The sequence below is a fragment of the Larus michahellis genome, chromosome 2, assembly GCF_964199755.1.
Source record: "Larus michahellis chromosome 2, bLarMic1.1, whole genome shotgun sequence".
Taxonomy (NCBI): domain Eukaryota; kingdom Metazoa; phylum Chordata; class Aves; order Charadriiformes; family Laridae; genus Larus; species Larus michahellis.
This window is the reverse complement of record NC_133897.1, coordinates 82576309-82602254: the sequence shown is the minus strand read 5'-3', so window position 1 is coordinate 82602254 and position 25946 is coordinate 82576309. Positions and strand designations below refer to the sequence as shown.

The 25946-nt window shown below is 39.3% G+C and overlaps 1 long non-coding RNA gene across 2 annotated transcripts in view; it reads right to left on the bottom strand.

The window, feature by feature from the left end:
- Positions 1 to 497: 497 nt before the first annotated feature.
- Positions 498 to 25946, bottom strand: part of LOC141739256 (uncharacterized) — a 116909-nt gene continuing 91460 nt past the window's right edge. For both annotated transcript variants that reach the window (XR_012585634.1, XR_012585633.1), the window contains 2 exons: positions 7454 to 7490; positions 498 to 6516 (listed from right to left, as the gene is read on the bottom strand). This is a non-coding gene — a long non-coding RNA (uncharacterized LOC141739256). The remainder of the gene's footprint in view (positions 6517 to 7453; positions 7491 to 25946) is intronic.

Here is a 25946-nt window from a genome sequence, read left to right as displayed (position 1 = left end):
AGTCTGTCAGTGTTCACTTTACCATTTCATTGCCCTTCTTGTACCCTAAGAAGATCCATAAGCACCCAGATACTAACCTAGTTTTAACACTGGACTCTACATCAAACATCTAGGATATTATAAACACGACAAAGTATTCTCTGCTGGACATTAGAGTAAATCATGCCTTCAGTTGGAGTCAGAAAGCCTTCAGTGCTCTTTCAGCTCAGCCCTTCAGATACATCTCAGTAACACAGTGCATTCATTTTTGGACAGCTAGCCAAGGCTGAGGTCCACACTGCCATTGACACCTGAACTAAGTAGCTTTAAGCAAATTTGCGTATATTTGCACACAGACTCTTTAATGCAGCGTAGATGCATACATACATACATACATATGCACAGTACGAGCAAGCAAAAAATTGTCATCTGCTTTGGTGAGCAGACACAGCCTGCTTCAGCTGTAACAGCCTACCTGTCACCAGCTGCTGCATGTAGAATGGTTATTTAACAACACAACAGAAAACAGCTGCTTTTGACTGCTCTTTTGCTGCAGGTGCCATTTCTGATTGAAATTACTGGAAACTGAAAGTCCCTGTGTGGTTAGGTTCATGCCTTTGGAAATTCTACAGTGACCCAACTACAGCAGTGCAGACAAATTCGTACCTTCCTGTGGGACAAAATGTTAGGTTCAATGCACCCAAATAGTCATACACACCTGCAAAGCGCTTTAGCTCCTGCATACTTGGCTAACAACTAAGAAAAAAACAATCAATTAAGAAAAAGTAACAGGAAAAGGTACAAGCCTACACAAGGCTTTCTGAAGGTTGTGAGCTCCATCACAGAGACTGCAGAAACAGCTGATCCACCATTCATATTCAGCTGATTTCAGCTAAGAGTAGCGTTGAAAACACAAGAGGACATGTGTCAAAAGTGATAGCCACGAGCATCCCTACACAATTCTCACTGTGACTGAATACAGCAACGGTGTTTTGTCATGCATTTGTTAAAACTGTCTTACACTTTTGTCCTTCTGAGTGCAGTTAATATTAATAATGATCTATTAAGGCTCTGAATTCTCACAGCTTGGACTAACTGAGAAGCTTCAGTCAGGCTGCTTTTCTGTAAGCTACCCTTACTCTTTCCCCAGTTTCAGTTGCAGCCTACCCCATTGCAAAAAAGACACCTCTCAGCAGTGAATTTGTGGCTTTGAATTTTACTCCCTTTGGAGTCTGTTAGAACAAAAATGGCATACAGTTCATGATATTTTTACAAAACTAGTGATTAAATATAGTGTCCTAAAACATCCTAATTTCAATTCTTGCCAACCCATCCTTTAGACACAGAAATCTGCACCGTAACAGCCATTTTGATTATTTTTTTTTTATTCCCTAGAAACACTAAAAAGCCTCAGAACCCCATGTCTTTTACCTTAAAATATTCACTTTTTGAATCAAAGCCTGAAAGGATAATGTTGGACTAGGGAGACGGAATTCACAAGATAAGGAGGCAGACCAATCAAGCTGGAATACAGGAGTTTGCATACTTTACTCCTCACACACTTCAAAAAACTTATCTAGATCTGGATCCAAATTCTCCAGCTCAATCTCTTTTTTCTCTTTCTTGACTTCAAAAGCCTCTTTTTTAACTTAAAAAATTCTGCTGTGATAACAATGCTCCACCTAGTGGAAATAAAACTGTTTGAACTATTGTAAAGACTATCATATAAACTGGAGAACTCATCTCTCAGTGCCTAAGTAGTCGATTTTTCCAGGGATAAAAAAGAAGTGCTAGTGTGATTATTACAGTATAGTTCCAATTTAAGAACAAAAAATACTGTCATTTTAAAATATAACGGTGAACAAAAAGAGCTCCTCTTGGGGATCTGACATAATTATGAATCTATTACTAATTTGCTTATGATGACTCCTTGATATAGACGTAGTTAAAATGGTTACCTTTACAGAAACATTTCTTATTCATTGATTTTTAAAGCATTAGTAGAGAATATCTGTCAGATCATGTTGTCTAAAACTCATATATTGCAGGTCAGTAAATTTCACCTTCTCGTCTCAGTAACTTTTGTTTTATTAAAGTATTTTTGGTTTTGTGGTAGTGCCTGGAGACTTCAGCAGGGGATTGACATCCCGTTGTTCTTTATGTTGGGGACAAACTTAATGAAGAACTAATCTTCCCTTCACAAGTTCATCATGTGGTGGGTTTTTTCTCATCACACAGTGCATTCACAACTCAGACAGCAAGGTGGGTGTTATTCATTCCAGAGGGAATTTCAGATGAAGAGGTGTATGGAACAGCCAGAAGCTTTTAGGAGCCTCTGAGGGTGAAGCGTGAGACAAGGTAGCAAAGAATCATTCATTGTACTGTCCATGGGAAAAAATCTGCACTACATAGTGGCCCTGTACCCGTGAAAACTTGCATATACTCTAAATCAGCACCAGGCTTACATATCTTTTGATAAATTGAAAGGAAAAACCACAAAACCCCCCACCTTCCTTATTGCATTGCTTCAGTGTCTTGGAATTATAATTCTCCAAGTAGCCAATACGGGGAGCACACTGAATTGATTACACAGTTGTATACATTGCAGAAAGATTTTTAGTCATTGAGAAGGGTCAGACAGAAAGCTCCCATTGAAAGTTAGTGAAAATTTGTGGTGCTTTCCTCCTCTGAAAATCTCTCTTCACTTCATGTTGCTAAATTCTTACTGATATACAAAGAAAGATAAAACCAAACCAAAACAAAAGCGAAGCTAAGTATCTGTGGATCATTAGATATATATGCATGTATGCACGTACACGATCCATAGTGCAAATCCAGGAAAGACTGGTGTCTAGGGTTTGTTCTCACGCAGTGATTTGTTTCCAAACAATGCTTACACAACCAATAAATTATATGACTTCAAGACAAGTGAGATAAAGAAACAGAAGTCTGCAGGGATATTCAAAACCTCTCCAGAATAAAATGCTTATTTTTAATTTGTTCGGGATCTGTTTTCTCTTCTTTCCTTTTCATGCTCCAGCGTCCATCCTCTGTCACTCCCAATATCCTCTTCTTCAAGACCTTAAATCATCACAATTCACTGGTTGAGTGGAGGCAATATTTACAGAAAATATACATTACAAGTGGTTTTGAGGCAGCAGTTCTATTCTCATTAATGATATTTCTAGCCGAGGTTCAGATTACATCTATCTCCTTCCATCAAGGTAACTGTCTTCAATATCAGTCATTTAACTTAACTTGAAGCTGACACAAGCCTGCTATGGGACTACATAGCAAAGAAGTAAGATTTGACTCTGCATACAGAAATATGCAGGGAAAATTACCATGAAAAAAAAGGTAGGGTATGAATTTAAAGAGCACTACTTTCTCTGCACTAAGTCCTCATGCATGTACGTTTAATATGCAGGAGGAATGATGTAGCCTAGAGCTTTCTGAAATGTCCCCACTGAGAGACACCACTGTTGTTACACAGCATGTCAACTATGTGGTTAATAGTTACTTTTGCTCTGAGGCCCCTGATGTGGATTTCTACTTGTTCCAAAGAGTAGTCTTGATAAAAACATCTACCCGGTGCCCATGCAAAGATAGACAATTTCTTTATATGAATGTGGCATTATTCCAGCCCACAAGGTGGAGAGTAAAGTTCAAGCAAAACTTACTAATTTAATTTGGTAGGATAAATACATTTCAGTAAGATTTAAAAATTAGGGCAAAAATTGCACAAGCAACTTTGAGCAATTTGTCCTGATAGAAATGTGGCAAATACAAGCTTGTTAATTTCCTTCATAGTTTAACCTCTGTTGTCCTCTCTCACAGAGTCTGAAGATTTAAGGGTCATCTGCTTAACCTTGAGGAAAAGATGAACAACAGCAATGAAAGCATATGATTTTGCCTTGTCAGAAACTCGGAGTAGATAAATAATGAAATGCTTGCCTATTTTCTCAGAGCTGCTCTTTTTCTCTCTATTGACCACTCCGTATAATGAAACTTTTTAATCACCCTTTATCCTCTCAGAAAACATCTCTCTTTCACTGAGAAGCAAGGAAGCTAAGTTATTAATTAGGCTATTTGACACAGTAACATTTCTTAGACCAAAACCATTGGTGTAAGATTTGTAATTTTAATCCATTCTCTCAGTAAATGAAAAGCAATTCCTGAGCTAATTCTTTAGCATCCTTAAGTATCTACATTGACTCCTGCAAAACAGTAGTTATTCAGTCTCTTTATCAAAGACTTTTAAAATCTTGCCACTTCATTTTTTTTAATATTAGCTTATTTTGGGGGTTTTATTTGGCCTTTTAAAAATTTATTATTTATATTCCATTCTTTGCCTGCAGCATAACTGAACAGTATTTTCAAAAGCATTTAGATGAGGATTGAGCACAGAAAAATAAAGACAATGGAGCATATGTTCCTAAATCACATGGGTGCTTGTGAATGCCTTCCCCTATCATGATATCACAACCACCGATGAGAATAGTAAATACATCTATTGTAAGACCTCAGTATTACACATACATTTTGTTGTTTAACAGCTGTTTAAGTTAACATATACTTACATTCAACCAATAAAGCGAGAACCTCAGCATCCTGAAGTAAAGGTTTCACTAAAGGCAATGTTTCATTTTGTTTTACCCATCTCCTAAGCTCCCTGTGGCCAGGTAACGGTTGAGAGCAAGTTAGCCAGCCACATTACAATTGCACAGAGAACGGGAGAAGAGGAAATGCATTGCTGCTGGGAACTTCTACACTGAATGGGTCTTAACCCTAAACACAGTGGTCATCTCTTGTCTCATGGTAACTCCCAAGAACCAGGGGGACCTGCTGCTTTTGCTCTTTCCAGTAGCCCCTTTGGTGCGGTCCAATTGCATGGATTCCTTCTTAGTTACCATTCCTCTAGTAATCTTGCAGGAAGTCCTCTCAGTGACCTCCCCTGACACAGGTATCCCACTCTGCCCAAATTTCCTGTGATTTGATTTATGTCTGCCCAGAAGAGATGTTTCCCACATACACACTCCAGATTTCAGTGTCTATAGACAGAGACTGCATCAGCAAGGAGTAGAGAGCGGAGTGGGGCACAAGAGAAAAATGCAGATGCCCTTTATTGTAGGAAAACTGTGAACCTCACTTGTGCAAGTTTCTTTCTGGTTTGCTTCTGTACCAAGCCTCGGCAGGTAGGAGTAGCAGCAGTGGACCGCACGTCCCCAGTTCACATGGCATTACTCCATGCATTACATGAATGTTACATGCATCAGATCTTCAGTGCCTGTCATACTGATTAAGATGCTGGCCATTGGAATTAGCACCTCTTCAGGCTTCCTGTTTCCACCAAAAAATAATGTTTTCATCCTGAACTCTATTTTATACCTACAGTTTCTAGACAAAATGCAGTCCTCTAGAAAGGGAAAGTTGCAGGTGATTTTATATCGGTTTACTGGTCTTCCTCCTAATCTAACCCAGCATCCAGGGTGACTCAGAGGGAACCAAAAGATATAATTCCTAATTCCTCTGCATTCAGCAGTAGGGGCAGGTAATTATAGTACAAAACACTGAAAAGGCGGAACCAAAGACACCAGACGTCCCTTTCTTCCCTAGAGTTTTCTTTGCAGCAGACATTATTCTTGGTACATGTGAAAATACCTTTCCCTACAGTTTGGAGAGATATAAAACCTCCATTTTGCTTGTATTGACTGGGAATGCGTATCTGGAAACACAAAGATGACAAAATCTTGCTTTCAAAACTGCTTGAAAGCTAATGTATGAAAGGCATTATTCCCATGACCTGCTTACAAAGCTAGAAAAATCGACACTGGTGGACTCGACTCAGAAACAGAGAGCACCACAGATGAAGAAAGCTGAAGGAAAAAGGCATGCCAAGTAATTTTATCTCCATGTCACACATGACAGTCTTGAAGAGTAATTGCTTGGACAGTCTGGCTATTTCAAAATTACTTGCTCTGAACATTCATGACATCTCTTGGGTGAACTAAGTGCCATTTTGTCCTTGATTAATTTTATGGATTGAGAGGAACTAACTGATTATATAGGTACCATATTGATTTGTCTGCTGACACGGGTAATGATTTTAATTGTGCCTCTTTATGCTAACTACTTTTGACTAATTGGGCATCAATTCAGTGGGATCTGTGAAGTGCTTCATTTACTATTGTATTTCAACCAAATATTTTAGCTTCCCCTTTCTTTAAATTTGAGTGGATAAAAGTAAGATCTTTAGCAAATAGAACAGTTCAATAAACTGAGGAAAACAGAAGCCGTTTAAGAAGAGCAACTATCTGAAATAGATATGTACACATCACAATGATTTGCAAACCAAAGCAAAGATAAAACGATAGTTCTAATCAAAACAAGAAAAAATGTGAAATAAACACACTAAAAGCAAGATGCATTTTGTGAAAAACCAAAATGTCAAGAAGAGATTGCAGATAGCAGCAGTGATGATCAGTTTTGCTTCCTGAACTTCCATCTTCTTGTATTTTCTTCTTCAGACTCTTCCCTCTGTGATATAAGAATGGAGAGACGGGGAAGGAATTGGTGATTGTAGCCAAGGAGTATGTCCTATCTTTCCTGCTCCTGCAGTTTACTGAGGGTTAGAAGATTGTTATTTGTGTCTGCACAGTGCTCTATGCAGGGCCGTGAGTGCTCTAAGACTAAGGCCCAACTCTATGTGCCCGTGCTTCAGTTCAGCCAAATGCTGAAGAAATGCTGTACAGCTCAATCTTTTTCCAAGAATGCAGTCCTTTTCTCACAGCTCTTCCTGGTCTCATGTTTCAGGTAGAAAACTCCTTAAACCTCAGACCTTATTCATCATAAAACAAGACACTAGGAATTCATTAGGCCGTTTATGTAGTTAGATTTTCCTGTTGATATACCTCTGAAACTTGAGAGATACTTAATATTCTTACAGTTTCCCTTGTACAGTTTATCTTCTTTATATAAATACAGTGTAGATATGCTGTGTAATATTTAATACATGTGGTACGTATGCATTTAGACTGCTAAGCAGAATTTATGGCAAAACCATTTACCAAATACAGTAACATGATAAGAATTTTTATCCTAGCAAAAGATGTCTTTACAGCTATGGACATAGTTATTGTTACTAACTTTGTCTAGATGGCCTGAGATTGTAATTATTATCATACATTATTTTTTTTTCTTATGACTGTTATTAACTTTGAATAGATAACTTTACCACTATTTACTCCATTTTATTAGGCCATTATATTTTTATTACTTTACTACTCTTTATTGTTATTGCCATTATGCAAATGGCTTGCATTGCAAATGCCTTCATTATCGGCGAAAACTGCAAGCAGACAGAGCTCTTTGGTCACCATTTCTAAAAAAATCATAAACTGCCCTTGCTAACTCAGAACACTCCATATACACTGAAACAAAAAATACACAAAGCAAACAACAAACTTTCACCAACCTTGCAAGAACAATCCAGCAACCTGTGGATACTCCACCTGCAATGTCAAAGAGAAAATTAATAGTAATCTGATTCCATCCCTTGAGACTGTGGTCTAATAAGAGAAAATAGTCGCCCACCAAACTGTTATGCATACATATCTTTATTATCCCCTTTCTGCTGTTCTCTTTATCATTATAGCACCTGTGTCCACTGAGAAAAAAAAATTGAGCACTATATAAAACCTTATATTTTTAACAATCATGCCTCAAGGCTGATATTTTTTATTCTGTCAAGCATGTATCTAATTATTTTTATTTTTTTTCAAAACTAGAAATTAATGTTGGACTGAGAATCTACCAGGTTGTAAATATGCAGAAACTTCTCAACAGCCAAAGCTGTTGGTTTCATTAAGAGGCTTAATGAAATGAAATTCATTCATTTCAAAACCTATGGTTTCATTAAGAGGCTTAATATTCATGTTATGTGGATGAGGCTAGTCAAAGTAGTTTTAACTGTCTTTATCTGGAAGGGCTTTCTAACGTTCTTTGAACAGATAACTGTTTATTCAGGGTTTTACCCCACATGGAGTAATTTTTGCATAAAGCTTACTGTTCTCTGCCTTGATACAGTTACTGGCTCGGTTCCTGTTTCCTGGCCATAGCTCCTTTTTTGTTTGGTTGGCATTGGTTTGGTTTTTGTTTGGGGTTTGACAAAGTGTCTTCTGATTTGGGCAATATTTCAGGCACTTCTTTCTATCTTCCTTGCCTACATGATTTATTTTGCTCCCTTCCAGTAACTGGTGGTACCCAAGGATTGCTCAGATTCTCCTTTCCAGGAACTCTCCATCAAACTGTTTTTCTTGGATCTGTTATGCTATGGGAAATCTGTTTTGTATAAACTATTTCCTTGGTTCTCCCAAACTCCCATTTCAAGGATCCTCTTAGGTATTAAGTTGTCCGGATTCACCTTGTTATGTCTGTAAAGTCAAGTTACACATGTAGCTTCTTTTAAAGGACCAAAAAGCCTACTTCCACTATGAATGATAACTGTAAACATTTTCTATGACTATTCACTTAATTAAGAAAAGACCTTGCTGTATCTGTGAATCTAGTATGAGTACAAAAGCAGCAAAAATTTATGTAAAAACAAATGGTTTAAGTGAGGAGTAGAGAACCTGATAATCTTTTAAGACTAAATAGCTGGTTTGGTGGATGAGGGGAGAGTAGTGGATGTTGATTACCTTGACCACAGTAAGGCTTTCAACACTGTCTCCCATAACATCCTTGCTAACAAACTGATGGATTGCAGACCACATAAAAGAACATTTACATGGAGTGAAAACTGACAGAACTGCTGGTGTCAAAGGGTTGTGGTCAGCAGCGTGAAGTTACACTGACGGCCAGTCACTAATAGCATGCATCAGGGATTGATAGCAGGGTTGATCTTGTTTATTGTCTTCTTTAATGATGTAAATTATGGGGCCCAGTGCACCCTCAGCAAGTTTATAGGTTACAAAACTGGAAGGAGCAGTCAATAAACCAGATGGGTGCACCACAATCCAGAGGGACCTCCACAGGCTGGAGAAATGGGCCGACAAGAACATCATGAAATTCAACAAGGGGAAGTGCAAAGTCCTGCATCTGGGGAGAAATAAGCACAGGCATCATGTCACGCTGGGGGTCACCCAGCTGGAAAGCACCTTTGCAGAAAAGAACCTGAGGTCCTTCTGGACACCAAGTCGAACATGATGCAGCAATGTGCCTGTGCAGCAAAGAACAACAATAGCATCAATAGCATCATGGGCTGCATTAGGAAGAACGTTGCGAGCAGGTGGAAGGAAGTGATCCTTACCATCTGCTCAGCACTGCTGAAACACACTTGGAGGACTGTTTCCAGTTCTGGGCCCGCCGGTCAAGACAATTGGACAAACTGGAGCAGGTCCAGCAAAAGGCTGCATAAATCATTAAGGGACTGGAGCATCTGACATATGAGGAGACAGTGAGAGAGCTGCTCAATCTGGAGAAGAGAAGGCTCAGGGGGATCTTACCAATGTGTATAAATGCCTGACAGGGAGAGTAGAAAAGACAGGGCCACACTCTTCTCAGGGCTGCCCAGTGACAGGAGACAAGAAGGAATGGACACAAACTGAAGTACAAGAAATTCCATTTAAATATAAGAAGAAACTTTTTTAACTGTGAGAGTGGCAAACACTGGAACAAGATGTCTAAAGGTCTTGTGGAGTGTCTTGTCCTTGGAGATATTCAAAAACCAAATGGACAATGCTGGTCAACTCTCTGTAGCTGAATCTCTGTTGAGCCGGGATGACTGAACTAGATAATCTCCAGAACTCCTTTCCAACCTTATTCATTCTGCGATATTACAGAAAGTAAATTTGAATTCATAAGCAAGAGTATTTGCTTAACATTTATGGCCTCCAGTAGAGAACAGATTCAGTGTCCCATGTCCCAATAGGTGTGCAAATTGTACCTGTAATTGTAGATACTGAAGTGATTAGGTGTTGGCCTCTGCCTTATGTTATAAATTAAGTATTGTTATGATTCAGACCATTGCATAAACTTAAAGGTTTCTAGGATCTATAAGTCTTTTAAAGTATCAAATGAACGTATTCTATATTGAGCCCAGTAACCATGCTTCCTAATGTGTATCTGGCTAAAACAGCTCTATGAAAGGTATCCAGTTTAAATTTTAGCACATCAAGATATCTATCACTTGCTTTGTACTTTATTCTGGTGGCTAGAAATCCTCCTTATTGCTACTTATTTTAATATCTAAGTGAAATCGTCAAGTTTCATTCTTCTGCTATTGGTCCTTTTTGCATTTTCTTTTGCAAGTTTACAATAGATTTTCATGATCAAAACCACACATGACAAAAGGAGAAAATAAATATAATCCTACATAATTGATCCATTGTTTCACACCAGCACTTAAGCACACACTGAATTAAGTCATGGACCTGTCTAATTTCAATAGATTTTTAGTACTTTAAGTGCCTAGCACACTTTTCCCCCTTTATCAATTCCTTAAGTTGTAGATTGATGTCTACAAATTATCAGGGATTTAGAAGCAACACAAATATCCTGTTAACTCCTATGCACAACATCCATGCTTGAAATATACTTTACAGTGGTTTTTTGTCATTTTGGTTTGACTTATACAACTCAAAAACAGCTGGGAAAACTATCTTCGTATCTTCCATATTATTGCTTCTCTGGAACAGTTCAAATATTTAATGTCATATTTGAAATTCTTTGAATAGCGAAAGGAAAAAGAAGAGACTTCATAATATATAAAGCAAATTTAAGCAAAGTAAGAGTGTTCCTTATATATCTTGTCTAGGTAAGAGTTAATGGGATCACACAATGAAGTAGGTTTATCTCTAGTGTCTGATCATCTGTTTTACATTCCACTAACTAAAAGCCTGCCTTCTTAAGCTACTTCAAACACCATTTCCAGTGCGCAAATTTCAGTGATGTTCCATATTTTTAAAGACAGAAGCCACAAAAATCTTCTCCATTTTTTAAAAATCCAAACCATTCTGCAGTGCAGCATAGTTAATGTTGAATATTGGACAGGCAAAAAGCAAGCATTTTATATATGGTCTGGTGTCTCAAAACTGAAGAGGAGGACCATCATACTGGTAAATGGAGAGTAGGAGAAGGGGGTGGGTGGAGAGAACATTCTAGTATGCATATATTATTGTTGCCAGAGGGGTTTTTTTTGTTCTTTATGAGATTTTCATATTTAGTTATTCACTCTGTCTCCAAGGCCTGTCAATCTGGTCTCATAATACTTAAGCTATCCAATTGAAAGGATGTGTGTATAAGAGTCCAAACAAAAATATTTGAAACAGTTTGAAAGAATTCTGGAAATATTTTCTGACAAAAAAAAAAAAAATCCTGAGAGAATACATAGCATTTTTCTGTGGTAGAGTATTTAGTTCACCCATTTTGAAAAAGATGGAACTCACTTGTGGCTTTTCAATTTACCAGGAATATAATTATCTCAAAATGAATGTTAATGAAAATTTTATACTCTACTATCACCTCTGCATCCATCTATCCTGAATATATATTATTCACTTACTATGGATCTTTTCCAAATATGTCCCACTAAATTAATTAGCCTAGTACATCATATATATAATACAGTACTTCTTAGTATTGTAATGCCATTACCCACAGAAAGAAAACACAACAGTAGCCTGTGTTATTTTCAGGCAGGTTATTTTATTTTGAGTATTTTCAAACCTAATAGTTCAGTAAAGATTATTTTTTAAGTTTTGACTGGGATTCACTTATATAATTTTTTTAAATCTCAGAAGTACATTAAAGTACTTTTAAAATGTTAAAACTTATTCACTGTCTCATTGAAGTTAAAATGTTTTTAATGGCCATACAGTTGTTTCTCAGAATTGGAATATAGGATTTAACTTTCACTTTTGCCATAGTCTTCATCAAGGCACATAATCACCCTGTGACACTCATGTAGGCACCTATATGCTCCTGTATAAAATTTACATATTTTATGTATATATGTATATAAGGAAAATGTGGGATTTTAAAGCTTTGATGAATGAACCTTTATAACACCACTGTAAGGCAGCAATTGGAATGACTCATTATGTATATTAAAATATAAAAAATGCAAAGAGCTGAAAGGGATTTTAGAAGGTTATGAAATACTACTTTGAAACAGACAGAGTTTAGACTTGAATTTCCTTTATCTTCATACAAAGGTGAAAGCACAGAACCATGATTTATTTATTTATATTTCCTTTATCTTCATACAAAGGTGAAAGCACAGAACCATGATTTATTTATTTATATTAATGCCGAGGGTTCCCAACCATAGATGAAGACCCTACTGTGTTAGGTACTAGCCAAACAGAGAGTTGGTCCTCAGCCCCAACATGCACTTTATTAGAGTAGAGTAGAGTAGAGTAGAGTAGAGTAGAGTAGAATAGAATAGAATAGAATAGAATAGAATAGAATAGAATAGAATTGAAATGAAATGAAATGAAATGAAATGAAATGAAATGAAATGAAATGAAATGAAATGAAATGAAATGAAATTTCAGTTGGAAGGGACCTAAAACAATCATCTAGTCCAACTGCCTGACCAATTCAGGGCTGACCAACATAAAGCATGTTAATAAGGGCGTTGTCTAAATGCCTCTTAAACACTGACAGACTTGGGGCGTTGACCACCTCTCTAGGAAGCCTGTTATGGTGTTTGACCACTCTGTCGGTAAAGAAATGCTTCCTAATGTCCAGTCTAAACCTCCCCTGGCACAGCTTTGAACCATGCCCACAAGTTCTGTCACCAGGGAGAAGAGATCAGCACCTCATTCTCCACTTCCCCTCCTAAGGAAGCTGTAGAGAGCAATGAGGTTGTCCCTCAGCCTCCTTTTCTCCAAACTAGACAAGCCCGAAGTCCTTAGCTGCTCCTCAGAGGACATGCTTTACAGTCCGTTCACCAGCTTTGTTGCCCCCCTCCGGACGTGTTCAATGACCTTCACATCCTTCTTAAATTGTGGGGCCCAGAACTGCACACGTTACTCAAGGTGAGGCCATACCAACGCTGAATACAGTGGAATAATCGCCTCTTTTGACTGGCTGGTTATACTGTGTTTGATGCACGCCAGAGCACGGTTGGCCCTCTGCCAGGGCACTCTGCTGACTCATACTGAGCCTGCTGTCAACCAGCACCCCCAGATCCCTTTCTACAGAGCTGCTTTCCAGCCATTCCTCTTTTAATTTATACTTGTGCCCACTCTGTCCTAGGTGGAGAATTTGGCATTTTAACTTGTTCTCCATAATTTTTCAAGGAACTGAGGTTAGACTAACAGGTCTGTAGCTCCCTGGGTCTTCCTTCACGCCCTTTCTGTAGATTGGAATAACGCTGGCTAGCTTCCAGTCAGCAGGGACCTCCCCAGGCTCCCAAGACCTTTGGTAGATTATCGAGAGGGGTCCTGCCAGAACATCCTCTAGCTTCTTCAGAACTCTGGAATGAATCCTATGAGGCCCCATGGACTTGTGGCCATTCAGCCAATACAGCTGGTCCCTTACAATTTCAGTGTCCACAAATGGAAAGTCTTTTCTTACTTTTTTTTTTTCCTTTTACTTAAAACAGATATTTAGGCACTCATCTTACAAAAACAAGCAGCATTAAATAGCTTTCACAACTCTATCTCTATTTCAAGAGCTGAAAACGCCAAGAGCACAGCTATTTTTTTTCCCCCTATGCTATTCCTACTGGTCCCAAAATTGTAGTACCATGTATGTAAATAAAAAAAAGCCCTGCAACTTTTCTAAACATCAGTAGGACATACATATGCACAAATAGTCATAAATGGTTCAAGAAGTTCCATAGGTTTTCTGCATAATGAAAAAAATTGCTTCAGATCATTTCTTTTATTAAGTATATTTGGGTTTAATTCACATACTAAGTTATGCAAGGAGTCCTTCAGCTCTAGTAAAAGAAAAATACAACATTATCTATATTATATTTGTTTAGTGCACTCAGGGTTTGATGCAGAACCTATTGAAGGCAATTCAAAGACTCCAATTGCTGTCAGTTGGCTTTGGAACTAGTCTCTTAAGTACGTGCCTGCTATTTTCTGGGGTTTGTGGGTAGGGTAAATGATGTACCATTCTGCTCGCTGCTTGCTCAAGCTAGAACGGATCTGGCATGCTTTCAAAATTCATCCCATAGCGAGTATCAGAACAAGCAGTCCTACTTGTGTTTGAACTGCACTCAGTATATTAGTTTCACTAACTTGAAGTTTCAGACAGGAGATGTTGCAACTGGAAGGCTCAAAAGTCATAAGTGTCATTTTCTATCTCATGCTCCATCTCAGCCATTTGTTTTTGCTGGCCATGAACTCATTAAGAACGGAATTACCAGAGTGGGAAAACAATCCTGATAGACTTCAATAGTGATGATACAGCAGCAGTCACCTGTAAAATTCCGAGACCTGCACATACTATTAAAATTTTAGCCACTGGAGACTGTGTTTACTGAAGAGAAGCACATTAACATAACATCTGACATTCATGCCACAATGATGACAGTCAAAGAACACAGAAAGACAAAGAGATTGTATTTCATATCTTTCTCCATATGTGGTCAAATTTGAAAACGTTAGCCATTTATTTAATCTCACAGAGGGAGTAATATTGCAATCATTCAAACTTTAATTTCTAATCTATTTTCTACATGGCTAGACAGAGCCAGAAAAATCAGAGACTAACGGGAGTTAGCTCTGTTCCTAGCAGGTGCCAAGGGTTATAACATGACATCTTTGAAAGGTGTCCTTAGATGTGCACTTTACTAAGAGAAAAGAAGGAATTCCAAGAGGCATTCTCAGTACTCCCCTTGACTGTTACAGCTCAGCTTCCAGAGTGATACATGGGAGTCAGCAACTTTCCATTCAAGGATCCTGTGATTTGTATAATCTGCTGAACACTTCATTCCCAAATTAAGGACAATGTAATCTACAGTATACTATGTGGTAAACATATTTTTTCTTCTTTTGGAGATACACAATATGGTAAGGGTACTCTATTTAACTTCAGTTTAAACTTGTTTTCTCTATATGAATCCATAAAGATAGGGATCATCTAGGTGAAAAGGATCTTTCTTTCTCTAACACTAATAAATACAGTGAAATGTCAGATTCAGTGCTACTGAGTTGTTTAAAAGCCGCTAAGGCCCCGGATGTCAGATTTTGGTCACTGAAATTTAAATAAACCAGACTGGCCATGGGAATAAAGTTTTATTCTGGTTAGAAAACTGCAAGACTGAAAGTGCCTTTGTAACCTGTCAGGGCTAACATTTAGGAAAAAGTCATGTTTTTAAAGCACAATAGGTTCAATAGCTTTTTTTTTTTCATCTAAAAGCTTTTATTTGCATCTATTATTTATGGCTATGAAATGACTTATTAATATTGAAGACTAACACAAACCACAGCATATAGTTCACTTTTTCCTCTAATTAAAGATTTAATTTTTTGAAAAGAAGAAAGAAACACTAATGCCAATTGTTGCGGTGCAATGTGCTTTGAGATGGAGATAGAATAAATGAGTAGGAGTGCTTTGCTACCATAAAGAGAGCTGCCAACAGTTTGTTCAATTAATTGCCCACATAACTTGAAATCAGATGGCTTCAATATTTACTGGCTACAGCTAGAGAAAACATGTCATCATTGAGTATGTCTGTACTTTCACCCTGAGAATGATCTCAAGGTTATATTTGTTATAATTCAGACATCAAACCTAGAAGCACAGGCACATGAAGCATATAGTTTCCTCATGCCACAATATACATTTTAGGATATCATTATTAATGTGTTAAGTATCTTACAATGTTTCCAGTCATGCTCGACACAGATTATTTTCTGGTATGTGTCACAGCAGAAGTGATGCACTTCACTTTTAAGAGAAGCAGTGATATATTTATTGATATAAAACAGCAATTTAACAAAGTTTGATAGTAAATGCAACAGTGTTTTAACAAGATTCGATGGCAAGGCACACTCAGTTATTTACTGCATAGGGGACGAGGTCAGACAAAACTGTCAGGGAGACCCTCCTGTTGAGTCATGAGGTCCAGAAAGGACCCCCTTGCTTTCTAAACTCCTTCTTAGAGAGGAGTCTAGGTGCAGCTGGATCCAATCCTAGTCCCAGATTTGGTCAACAGTTGATGTCTAAAGAATTATGCATGTGCAATCAATCCTTTATATCACTTAGCTGAAATTTCAAACTTTAGCATGCTATTAGTCACTTACCCAGAATCTCTTGCGGCGAGGAACCTCTCAACCTTGAGGAGTAACCTTGAGAGGCATCCCTACTCAAGGTGACATCCTGGCATGCAGCCTGCTGCTGTGCAGGAGAGCTCAAAGGGCTCTTGGGCTACTCGCTATTTATGGAGTAAGATGATTGACTTATAATCATATTTCCATACCGACTGTAGATGTTAGTTTCTTCCAAATTTGGCTTGAGTTGGACATTAACCAGCACTGTGGTTAGGTGGGCGCATTGCCATAAATGAGCCCTTGGCTATTGTGTTATCTGTTTCCCTCGTAACCACTTTGACCAGACACATCCATCAAGACTGCCGCTGGTGGTTATTGCTTGAGGGTTACAGGAGAAGGTCAGGTCAGGGCAGGGTGGAGTGGGAAGCCACCATCACAGTATGCTTTCAGAAACTGTCTCAATGAAGTCAGTGGGATGTAAGGCAGGTAAATGTGGGAAGACCCCAGGTTCCCAGTGAACTGGTTTTGGCTGGGATAGAGTTGATTTTCTTCATAGTAGCTGGTATTTGTCACCAAAACAGTGTTGGTAACATAGGGATGTTTTAGTTATTGCTGAGCAGTGCTTACGTAGTGTCAAGGCTTTTTTCTCACACACACCCCCCGCCAGCGAGTAGGCTGGGGATACACAAGAAGTTGAGCGGGGACACAGCCAGGACAGCTGACCCAACTGACCAAAGGGATATTCCATCCCATATGATGTTGTGCTCACCAATAAAAGCTGGGGCAAAGAAGAAGGAAGGGGAAGATGTTCAGAGTTATGGTCTTCCCAAGCAACCGTTACATGTGATAGAGCCCTGCTTGCCTGGAAATGGCTAAACTTCTGCCTGCCAATGGGAAGTAGTGAATGAACTCCTTATTTTGTTTTGCTTGCATGTGCAGCTTTTGCTTTACCTATTATACTATCTTTATCTCAACCCGTAAGTTTTCCCACTTTTACCCTTCTCATTCTCGCCCCCATCCCACTGCAGGGACAGTGAGTGAGAGGCTGTGTCATGCTTAGCTGCCTACTAGGGTAAAACCGCAACACCCAGGTACACTAATAACTGCTCTTTAACTGAACATTTTTCAAGTGTTTCTCGAGCTGGGCGCACTAGTTGTGCAGAATAGTTGCATCACAGTGAAAAGTGAACATTAGAAAATGAAAGAAGGAGAAGGTGATGACCCAAGCAGAGATAATTCAAAAAGAAAATGGAAAAGGGTAAACACATATATTAAAAAAGAAAAGAAAAGGTAAAAATGAGGTAATAATTCCTGTGGGACAGAAGGTAAATGAGTAAATGAAAGTAAGGCATTGAATTGTTAAGCATCAAAATGGAATCAAAATGTAAGCGAGAACTTCAACTCAAGGGGAAGAAACTGTAGCTAAGGAAGATGAAGTAAGTCTGATAGCAAGTTGAGGATGGAACTCTAAGAGATTTGCTAAAATTCTGGTTGATTTCTAAGAAAGGACTGAAAGCATAAAAATGCTTCAAGCTGTGGGTCCAATTACGCTCTCGTTTTTAAGCCTCCTTACAAATTCACTATTTGAATTCTGGAAAGTAGGCATTTCTTCTTGAACTCCTTTTTTTTTTTATCTAAAGAAGGAAACTGAAAAAAAATCTTCAGAAATATTTCTTAGAAAAGAATGCCAAATGGTTCAGCTATCTGTGGAAAATATTGTTGTTCTCTACAGATACTCACTTTTGAGAGTTATATCTCCATATGTGCCATATATTTGGGGGAGGTTTCATATGAAGCACTCCAGAAATATGGCCTATAGGAATACTGCACAGCTTGCAAATGTCTCAAGAGGAACCATTCTGTCTCGGGAAGATAAAAATCTTCTAGATTATGTGTATATTGCTTTAGTACCTATTCTTCGTTTAGTTTAAACGTCACAGAATAAAATGGTTTAAGTTGATTGCACTCACGTTTTTATGAACAGAATATAAGTTTGCTCTGTGCTCAAGTTTCCCTGCTTGGAGATATTAAAATGAAAGTGCAAGTCACAGATGCGTGGAGGCAGGTATGGTGGACTTAGTCCAAGCTCAGGACTCAAGGCAATGTGAAAGTACAGTCTTTGCATTTTCAGGTACTTCATCATTGCTGGAATATTTGGCTTTGCATTCTTCTGGGATGTTTGCTTTCTTTACGCATTCTTTTACCTGAACCTGGCTTTACCACATAACTTTTAGTTTCATACATGAGACTTTGATAGTTGGGGTTTTTTCCAATATGAAGTTGCATGGAAGACTTCATATATGCCATCTCAAGTAAATGAAAATTCTGACCTCTCCACATTTCACTGTTTTTGTATGTTTGCTGTTGTTGGCTGCAAGAGGTGTGGATGGAAAAAAAGGAGGAGGTGAGTGTGCAAAGGAGAGCCTCAGTAGCACATTTTGCTCACCCTTCTTTTTTCCTTCCTCATCTTCTGTAAACTGTTATTTTGAAAGTAGAAGTTTTCCATACATTGAATTATTCCTCTGCTTCTTGTTTAACTGTAATCACATTTTGTCTGGTGTTTTTTTCCTAATCCTTTATTTTTCCTCATTATTTATTAAAGTGTTTCATGAGCTGACCTTTTTTTTTTTTTTTTGGGGGGGGGGGGGAAATACTCATTGTCATTTTGGGGAAATACTCATTGATAATAAAATGTCTCATGGCCCCAAGCCTCTATTTCTTGGTACAATGGAAAGATAATCAGTGTAGATTTGTTCTCAACTCAGGGACATGCACACCCTTTAGACAGAATTTTTGTTGCATCTAACTTAAATATTTACTACAGGCAATTTTTATTATTTTTAAATATCTGGGTTAATAAATTACCAATATCTACAGCGTGCCATTTTCAGTCTTGATTCTTATGCACATTTATCATAGATGTTATTCTTAATCATCAAAAAAGCAGTCTTCACCCCCAAAATCTATTCCTTCTTCATATTTGCAATATTTATGTTTAATATTGATACGTATTCCATACATTGGTCTGCTGTCCAATTTCATTCATTAACAGAAGTGAGAACCAGTGTGATCAGATTATCTGTATTAATCAAGAAGACTGGAAAAGGAAAACATCATTCCTTTTTATATAGCAAAGAAAACGGAGAAACCAAAGAAATATTAGTTCTGAACTAACTCTGGTACAAGTGATTTAGACAGTTCAGTTTTAAAAACAAGAAAAATACTGGAGCAAATATTCACACTATTGTAAGCATCTAAAATATAACTAGGAAACAAATAATTGTCCATATAGATACTCCAGATCCAACTTATATCAAACCAACTTAGTTTTTCTCTGTGACAGGATTCCAGGTCTCATGGATAAGGTTGTGCATAATGCAATAACTTCCAGCTGCAGATTGTATCTTTAGCTCTATGAAGAAGAGTCTTGACACAACGGTGATAAGTTTGTCACTTCATAAAGGTAATACTTTTGTGGACCATGCTCATTCTTACTCTTAACTTTTGTAAAGAAGTAGTAAATCATTCTATTCACGAAGATACAAGGTAATGCTAATTTATGTTTTCCTTACCCAAGTCTGACATTTCTAATGTCAAAGCAACAACAGAATTGGCCTATTAAAAATTGCAGCTAGGATTGTTTAAAGAACATATGAGCAATAAAGTGCTCTTAATTTCAATAGCTGATTTTCAGATACTTAGTCTTTCTCACATCCTGAAAATAAAACAAGTTCTACGGCTAACTTAAACCAGGTAGAGGAAAACACAGCAAATTATTACTTTCTTCTGAAAATTTCACTGATCTTTCATACCAGTTTTTGGAAGTAAGACTTTTATTCAAGTGCACATGCATCTATAAACTCAGTTCTTGACCTTGCTTACTTTTTGGTCTGCGGATTTTTACATGTGCAAAGAGGATGCTAGCAATTTTATGTGTGAATGTCTATCATTAAAACACTCTTGTGTACAAGAGTGCATTAGTGCACAAGTGACTAGTCAAAAAACTATTTGCACAGTACTTGAAGCCTGAGTGAAGAAAGTTTCCGTTTCTGTTCACTTGAGTTATAAGCAATTGAAACCAGAAGTCTATAAAGCAAATGACAGCAAACCTGCATTTATTGTATTGGCATTACTAAAACACAGCAAAAGCTAGACGAAATGAAAAAATACTGAATTATTCTTTGAAATGAGTGCAAATAGCATTATTTTAAACAAGAAACCAAATAAATAAATAAATAAATAAATAACAGAAACCTGACAGCTTACATTATGCTGTGAAATTCAGCATGCTTATTCCACTAACGTAATCATTTTTTCATTCGAAGTAAACCCACACTCTACAAAGCCTTTTTAATAATTACTGCTGTTTCTCATCATAAATTCCCACAAGAATTACAACTGCCGATTAAACTTAATATTCACAGTTCTGTGGATGTCATTCGACTACTCCCCCTCCTTTTCCCAGCTCTTTCAAACTGCGTATTGATTTACTATGATTGCTGCCTTGTAATGGTCATATGTATGGACTCCCTCATGTAGCACTTATACAAATGACATTGTCACTGTTCCCTTCAGTCAGTGCTAAGACTTTCAACTCAGTTCATGCCCTCTTTTCCCATGTAAAAAAAAAATAATTTTCTTTACAAAGTATGGAGCTTTATGATCAGATCCCTGTGAAGATTTTGGTTTTCACGATCTCACCAGGACTCCTATGATATCTGCAGACAAAATTCTAAAATATTTGCAGACAGGAATTTCAAAGGACCCCGTATAAGTTAGGTGTGAGCATCAAACCTCAATGAGTATTTATCTTTATTCAGCACCTTTGAAAATTCCAGCTACAATTTAAGAAAAATGCTAAAATAAATTCCAGCCGTTGACAAGAAAATGACAAATTTGAAGTCTTTTCCAAATACATAAATACAAAATCTACATACATCAAGCACAAAATCTACCTTTTGACAGGACTGTAATTTCAAACTTGATGTCTTTCAGTTTACTTATCTGGGCCATGCATGACCAGAATGTAACATTAGAATTTGTATAGGATTTTTTTCTCTTTTTTTGCATTTCTAAAAAAAAAAAAACAAAACCCAAACAGATTAATTGTGTGTGCTTTGTTTCAGAAACAATTAAAATGCTGGATTCAAAGTGGTTTCCATTTTCCAAACAACCATACTGTAATAAATATTCAGAAAGCATTTTAAAGTATTTTCCGTAGAATAAAGATTTGGACAGTCTTTTTACTTTTAAATACACACAATGTATTACAACTACAAGTAGTTTTTTCATACACTGTTTATATTTACTGTCCTCTCACCATTAATCCATCTCTAACTTGTATCACATTAATACCTTCAATGGTAATTATTAGTATACCTTTAGAATTAGACTATTAATTAGAATTCATTAGAAACAAGCCCTGTTTTTTTCTTTTCCATGAACTCATCTCACCACTCTGTCATTTCTTCTGGAAACACAGCTGAAAGAAAGCTCATTAAAAGCAAAATTTATTTTGAGGAGGACTTTAATGTTTTGTATTTTATGACTTTCTGGGATTAAAACTGATGGATTTATGGGTTTTCATATGAAAGAAATACCTATTTCCCAAAGAGCAACACATCGGTTTCCAGAATACAAGATATCAGCTCAAATATTCATAATATCTTCCTCTATTAAAAAAGGGAACCCATTTTAGACCATTTAAAAATGTTCTTAACATCTTTCAAGACCCATAAAACTGAACAGTGTGCCATGCAAACCCAATACAATCCCATAATTTACGGGTTCATTGTTTTCATCTGAATATCTTTCCGAGATGATGTTATTGCTTTTGAGTCTCAAGCTTGAGCTCTACTATGCTGTGGGGGTGTCCCAGTCTGGGTTTCTGCCGGCTCAGGAATTTCTTCACCGTGGGGCTGTACATGGCGCTGTGTCACCCGCAGTAATGAAGGCATTTGGCTCTGCTAGGGCTATGACGTGAACACTAGTAATAGTCTAATATTTTACACGCTTCTAAGGGATTTCTGAAATACTTTCAAACCTACAATATGCACAGCATACTTGCTGTTACAAAACAAAGATTTTTTTCATCAAAAAAATAAAATGTTTGAAAATTATGTGCAAACCAGCATGTGGTGTCAGAATCAGACCTTAATTCAAAAACTCTTTAGACAAAGGCAACTGGTACAAGGACAATAACTACTTAGCCCTACTTAACTAACTTAAACTTCTTAACTAACTAATGCTTGGTGTGTACCATTTTGGAGACTCATCCCTGGCTCCTTGGGAAACACTGAACAAGACTCCCACATTGCACTGGCGACCTCACTCCAGGGGTTTGATACTTATCTGTACCCTCCTCAGACTATTGCTGTTTTTCTTCCCTACCTTTTAATCTAATTGTCTTTAAGCCTTTACAAAGGATTTATCACTGTACTGGCTTTACGTGTCAAAGTGCCGCCAGCAGCAGCGGCGGGTGCTGCGGGGCGGCCCCTGTGTTGCCGGGCCGGGGCTGCCCCGTGCCGGACACAGCCGGTTCCAGCCGGCTCCAACGGCCCCAGCGCAGGGCACAGCTGAGCCCCTCAGCCACGGGCGGGCGCCGCGGGGAAAGCCTGGCTCAGAAAGGGCAAAACGCTGCCCGGCAGCCAGGGCTGAGGGAAACCGGGTGAGAAACAGCCCTGCGAGCCCCGAGGGGAGAGCGGGAGGAGGGGAGGAGGGGCTCCGGGCGCCCCCGCGGAGATGCCCCCGCGGCCCCGGCAGAGACCCCGCTGGGGCGGGGGTTTCCCTGCAGCCCCTGGGAAGGGCCCGGCCTGGAGCGGGGAAACGTGTGAGGAGGCAGGAGCGGCAGAGAGGAGCTGCCGTGGGCTGACCGCAGACCCATTCCCCAGTCCCCTGCGCTGCTCAGGGGGAGGAGGTTGAGGAGTCAGGAGTGAAGGAGAGCCTAGGAAAAACAGGGTCTGAGGGAAAATGTTTTTGGGTTTTGTCTTTTTTTATCGTCATCCTACTCTATTTTTTATTCACAATAGATTAATTTTCTCCAAGTCAAATCTGGTTTGCCCATGATGGTAACTGGTAAGTGATCTCCCTGTCTTTGTCTCTACCCACAAGCTTTTCCATCTTATTCTCTCCTTCTGTCCTAGGCAGAAGGCCATAGTCACCCTACCAGCTGAAGAGGTGAGTTCAGTTGGTGGTCATCACTGTCTCAGAAGGAGCTTAGCTATGGTATCCACCCAGGAGAAAGCCATGTCCTCTGCACTCACCAGATGTAGCAAATGTAGCATCACAGACAGAGATCCCACAAAAACAGGCAGCCATCCAGGTCTCAGGCTGCAGGGTGTGCCAGAGCCTTTCACTGGTAACAGATGGCAATAGTGAAAACAGCTGTGAGGTGTGACCAGGTGGATGATCTGCTCAGCCTGGTGGCAGAGCTGAGAAAGGAAGCAGAAAGGTTAAGGAGCGTCAGGGAGTTTGAGAAAGAGATAGACTGGTGTAATCATGTTCTTTCCTCCCTGAGTCAGAAACAGGAACAGCTACCAGAAAAAACCCAGGATCGAGGGGATCCTGTATCCTCCCCCTGCCAGGCTGGAGGCAGTAGCTTAAAGGAGAGGAGTAAATGGAGGCAAGTCCATGCTCGGGGCAGCAGGGGAACCACCTCCTTTGCCACCTCTGAACAAGTGCCTCTGAACAACAGGTGTGAGGCTCTGAAGGCCCATCAATGGATGATGCGGATGACCACCCATCTACACTAGAGGTGTTGACAAGGTTGGGAAGGCTCACCCCCTGTATCATGACAAGGAAGAAAAGATGGGATATAGCTGTAGGCAACTCCCTTCTGAGGGGAACAGAGGGTCCAATATGCTGGACAGACTCTTAGGGAAGTCTGTTGCATGCAGGCTACACTGCAGCCCACTTGAAGTCTTATGGAGATGAGCCTGGGGCTGCTGAGCTAATAGGAGCCAACAGGGAAACACCAGTGAAATACCTCAAAGGAATTAAGGGTGTTCCTCTAAGAAGGTGACGTGGCCAACAGCCCAGCTGAGGTGCCTCTACACCAATGCACGCAGCATGGGCAACAAACAGGAGCAGCAGGAAAACTATGATACAGTTGCCATCACGGAAATATGGTAGGATGCCTCTCACAACTGGAGTGCTGCAATGGGTGGCTATAAACTCTTCAAAAGGGATAGGCAGGGCAGGGCAGGACAGGCAGGGCAGTAGCCCTGTAAGTTAGAGAGTGTTATGATTATCTGGAGCTTAATGATGGTGACAATAGGGATGAGTGTTCATGGGTAAGAATCAGGGGGAAGGCCAACAAGGCAGATACCGTGGTAGGAATCTATTACAGACCACCCAGCCGGGATCAAGAGGCAGATCAAATATTCTATAAGGGGATAGGGAAAGGTCTCACAATTGCTAGCCCTTGTTCTCATGGGGGACTTCAACTTACCAGACATCTGCTGGAAATACAGTACAGTGGAAACAGTCTAGGAGATTCCTGGAGTGTGTGGAAGATAACTTCCTGACACGGTGAGTGAGCCAACTAGGGAAGGCGCCCTGCTGGATCTGTTGTTTGCAAACAGAAGGACTTGTGGGTGAGGCGATGGTTGGAAGCCATATTGGGCACAGTGATCATGAAATGGCAGATTTTTTGATTCTCAGAGAAGTAAGGAGGGAGGTCAGCAGAACTGCTACCTTGGACTTCTGGAGGGCAGACTTTGGCCTGTTCAGAAGCCTGGTTGACAGAGTTCCTTGGGAGGCAGTCCTGAAGGACAAAGGAGTCCAGGAAGGCTGGACATTCTTCACGAAGGAAATCTTAAAGACACAGGAGCAGGCAGTAGCACTAGCAACGTGCCAAAAGACAAGCTAGTGGAGTTGAGCAGCCTGGCTGAACAGAGAGCTTTAGCTGTAACTCAGGAAAAAAAAGAGAATTTATGGCCTTTAGAAGAAGGGGCAGGCAACTCAGGAGGACTACAAGGATGTTCTGAGGTTATGCAGGGAGAAAATTTGATTGGCCAAAGACCAACTAGAACTTAATCTGGCTACTGCCATAAAAGACAATAAAAAATGTTTTTATAAACACTTGGACAACAAAAGGAGGGCTAAGGATCTCCATCCTGTATTAGATGCAGGGGGAAACATAGTGACAAAGGATGAGGAAAAAGCTGAAGTACTTAATGCCTTCTTTGCCTCAGACTTAATAGAAAGACCAGTTGTTCTCCGGATACCCAGCCCCCTGATCTGGAAGACGGGAATGGGGAGCAGAATGAAGCCCCTGTAATCCAAGGGGAGATGGTTAGCGACCTGCTACACCATTTAGACACACACAAGTCTATTGGGCCAGATGAGATCCATCCAAGGGTACTGAGGGAGCTGGTGGAAGTGCTCACGAAGCCACTTTCCATCCTTTATCAGCAGTCCTGGCTAACCAGGGAGGTACAGGTTGACTGGAGGTTAGGAAATGTGATGCCCATCTACAAAACAGGCTGGAAAGAGGTTCTGGGAAACTACAGGCCTTTCAAGAGGAAACTACAAGAGGAAATGTCCTCAGGTTGCACCAGGGGATGTTTAGATTGGATATTAGGAAAAATTTCTTCTCTGAAAGGTTTATCAAGCATTGGAACAGGCTCCCCAGGGAACTGGTTTAGTCATCATCCCTGGAGGTGTTTAAAAGACGTTTAGATGTGGTGCTCAGGGACATGGTTTAGTGGTGGTCTTGGCAGTGCTAGGTTAATG